Below are 4,581 nucleotides of genomic sequence, written 5' to 3'. Positions count from 1 at the left end.
GTTTTTGTTGTTTTCATTTTTTTTAAACATTTATTTATTTTTGAAAGAAAGAGAATGTGAATGGGAGAGGGAGAAGGGCAGAGAGAAAGGGAGACACAGAATCTGAAGCAGGCTCCAGGCTCTGAGCTGTCAGCAAAAAGCCTGATGTATCTCACGAGCGGTGAGATACTGACCTGAGCTGAAGTCGGACGCTTCACTAAGTCACACAGGTGCCCCTTGTTTTCATTCTTTTTTTTTTTTTTCCAATTTTCATTCTTAATGATAAAGAATAAAATAACATCTCCTCGTAACATAATGTAAGTACAACCGAACCTTCATTTCCATTTTCTAATTACTTAATATGATTATGGATCAGATTCTTTTGTTGTTTCTTTAGCCACATGACATTTTTACCATTTTATTGATAAAGAGCACTGCCAGGAGTTGGGAGTGACAGGAAAATTTATTTTATTTCATTTGTTTTTACTTTTTTTGGAAACTTTAAAAAAGATAATTAAATGTATACTGTTTTACCCCTTGATAATGACTCACAAAATAACAAATCTAATCTTTCAGTTATTCTAGGTACAGTTACAGTCTTGGCTCCTAAAAACATTAATCTTTTGAGGTTCAGAATAATTTTAAATAATATCAGAAGAGAACTAAATGAATTTTAAGATATTACAGTTCTGTCATCTATTTGTGCAACTTTAACATAAGATCATTTAGGAACTTTCTTTACCAAAACTCAGAATGTAATAAGGGCAAGCCAAATATTTAAAATTTTGAACGTCACTTTTAAATGTTAAAATAGGGGTGCCTGGGTGGCTCAGTCGGTTGAGAATCTGACTTCGGCTCAGGTCATGATCTTGCAGTTTGTGAGTTTGAGCCCCACGTTGGGCTCTGTGCTGACAGTTCAGAGCCTGAAGCCTGCTTCAGATTCTGTGTTTCTCCATCTCTTGGCCCCTCCCCTGCTCATGCACTGTGTCTCTCAATAATAAATAAACGTTAAAAATTTTTTTTAATAAAAAAAATAAATGTTAAAATAGTAATATGTACTCATTATTTGCAAAGAGTAGAAAATATAGTGAAACAAATAAGATAATTTGTGATTTAAATCCTTAATTTTACCACCTAGAAATAAATTCTGTTAACCTGTGCATTTCTTTTGATTTCTAGAAAAACTCAGAAATGCAATTGTTTATAGCATGGTTGAGGTTATTTATAAAGAGTGAAATTTTTCTTGTGCTTTTCACTTTCCATTATATCATGCACATTTTAAGTCATTTAAGTATTTCAAAAGATAATTTAAATAACCCATGTGACAGAATATTATGCAGTGATTGGAATTATTTAGTGATTTCCCTATTGTTGAAGATTTAGTAGCTAATGTTGTTATTATGAATAGTGCACTTATAAATTTTTATGTTCATTTCTCCTTATTTTGTGAGGATACTGTACTTAACAGTGAAATTACAGTTTCAAAGGATCTGGATCTTTTTTTGAAGCCCTTAAAGTCTACTGTTAATTGCTTTTCAGAAAGATTGTACTAATTTAAGCTTCTTAAAAAGTGTGGGAAAGTCACCCTATACTTACCAATATTGAGAATAATCACTGTAGCAACCTTTCCTTAATCTTGTAGGCAAAAAATGGCATCTCATTGTTTTAATTTGGATTTCCTTGGTCATTGGTAAGGTTAAACTCATTTCATATATTTGTGAACATTCAATTTTCTGCTTTTGTAAATTGCCTGTTCGTGTTCTCTATTGGAGTTTTGGTATTGTTCTAATGCTATATAAGTTCTTCATGGTTTAAAAATACTAATAAGCTTGGGGTGCCTGGGTGGCTTATTTGCTTGCGTGTCTGACTTCGGCTCAGGTCATGATCTCAGGGTTCGTGGGTTCAAGCCCCGCATTGAGCTCTGTTCTGACAGCTCTAGAGACTGGACCCTGCTCTGAATTCTGTTTCCTTCTCTCTCTGCCCCTCCCCCACTCATAGTCTATCTCTCTTTCAAGAATAAATAATAAAAACATTTAAAAAAATAAAAAAAATTAAGCCTTAGTTATCTTTGTGTCCAGTGTTTTTCTTAGCTTAATATATTTGAATTTTATGATCATGTTTTTGACATAAGAGAGCTAACATTTTTATGTAGTTGGGTAATGATTTTTTAAAATATTTCCTACCATTGTTTTTATGGTTAATCTTTCCAAATCAGAAATATATTTACTTAAGTTTACTTCTAGCCTTTTTATAGTTTGGTTTCATATGTTTAATTTTTTAATTCTTACTAAAATTATGTAAGTATAGTAAACTGGGGTTCTAACTTAAAATTTTCTGAATAACTATATTTATCAGTTACTTATGGAATAATACCTACACACACACACACACACACACACACACACACACACACTTATATATCATATGTTATTTACGAATTTTGACTGTAGACTTCCCAGTCAGAATAATCTAAGGTTCTTCATAAAATGCGTTTTTCTGGGCCCCAAATCTAGAATATTAAATTAGAAACTCTGCAGATGTAGTTTATGAATATATTTTCTCCCCTTATGGAAATTTTACACCCATGACATTTTTTAGCTTCTCAATATATTTTTGAGTTGATTTATTTACAAAATGCCATTGATATTCTGGTGAGAATTACATTAAACTGTACATTTTTTTGTGAAGCAATAGCAACTTCTTATCTAGGTACATGATATATCTTGTCATTTGTTAATGTCTTCCTTTTTATCTTTTCGGAAAAGTTAAAGGATTTAAATTGAAATGAAAATTCTGATGTACTCTAGGATGATGCATGTATATCTTCAAAAAAAATCTCTGCTGAATGCTTATGTTTGGGACAGTTTATAGGACTACACCTAATATTTACTATTCCATTAAAATCTTATTTTAATTGTTCCTTATCCCAATGTCTTTCTTCTTTTTCTTAATTTGTTTATCATATATTAGCTTTTTAAAAATTTCCTGTTTTTTTATATGAGCATCTGAAAGGGAGAAGTTTAGTCTTATCATTTTCTGAATTCATTTCCTTTACCTCTCAATATCCTGTATAATAGATGCCACAAGTGTCCAGCAAATATTTGGTGAATTATATTGAATTCCCAGTACTGATCTACACTTTAAAATAAAATAGCCGTGAGTGAATATTTATGCTCTTGGGACAATAGATGATATCCTCCATTGAAATTCTCATATATATTCTTTCATTCAACACTAATTTTACCAAATATTTACTGAATTTCTTTTATGAGTCATGTATTGTGTTAGGAGCATGAGGATACAAACATAAATAATTCTGTAGTGAAGATTTTTACTAGGCATTGAAAAGAATCTGTATGCGAATAATTAAAATCCAGAGTGCAAAATAGAGGTGAGTCATAATGCTTGTGTTCTTTCATATTGACAGCAGTTACTTTGCAGTACTGTATGGTAGAAACTTTAGAATTTTCTTGGTCAGGATCAGAATCATTAGCCATCTTGATACAACTACTTTGTAACCTTCAGCAAGTTATTCTTTGAAAATAATTTTCCTACCTAAAATGGAGAAAATCGTATTTTCCTCAAAGATATGAGGTGAATCTTAAATGACTTGCATATATAAATTAAAATACATTGTACAAAATAAGTCCTCTTGTCTTGTTTGTTGCAAGACCTTGAAATGTGAGTAATTCAAGTTAAATCACTTTACAGTTTCATCCTATAGGAGTAACTGATAAATAAGAATATTCTATACATAATTTTTTAATGAATTGGGAAAATATTGACAATATTTTTATTTTAGTGGCTATACTCTTTCTCTTCCAACTTGCAGAGCCTGTTTTCTAAAGGAGCGGAGTGTTTCAAACACTGTCACACTGTTTCCACTCTTTTGCTTCCCAGTTTTTCTTCAACTCATTCAAATATGTTTACTGTTCTTACTATTCCTCTGAAACTGTTCTTGTCAAAATCATCAGTGATCACTTGATGGCTTAGTTTCTTTATGTGATCACTTTATCATTAGTGATCACTTTATGGCTAAGTTAATTTCACAAAAATATATCTCAGTAACTTGCAAAATAATTGACTTTTATCTCCTTGAATCAGTCTTCTTACTTGGACTCTGCAATAGCTCACTCTCTTTGTTTTTCTTTGATCACACAGGGCACTCCTTCTCAGTCTCTTGTATTGAATCCTTTTCCTTTCTTTAAGTCTTAAGAGTTAAAATTTCTCAGATTATGGTTCTGGACCCTTTTTCTCTCTCTTTTGCCATCCTACTTATAATTCTTAAATATAAATTTCCTATCTGGACCTCTGGACTACATGTCCAATGATCTGGTTGACATTTGCACCTGGATTTTCATGGACATCTCAAGAATAATGAGATATTTTCCCCTTTAACCCATTCTCCCAACTTCATCTTTCTTATGTTCATACAATTTATCAAGCCAGAAATATGGGAGTCAACTAGCCTTCCTGTCTACCCACCCATAATGTTTAATGCACCTGCAACTTCCATTGATTTTACCTCAAAGCATTTCAGAATTATGTATGCTTCTCTCTAGTTCTGTTACCATCGTCGTAATTTAGGAAATGTCTTCTCTC

Source organism: Lynx canadensis, chromosome C1 (genome assembly GCF_007474595.2).
Source record: "Lynx canadensis isolate LIC74 chromosome C1, mLynCan4.pri.v2, whole genome shotgun sequence".
NCBI lineage: Eukaryota > Metazoa > Chordata > Mammalia > Carnivora > Felidae > Lynx > Lynx canadensis.
Note: the sequence above shows the minus strand (reverse complement) of the source record.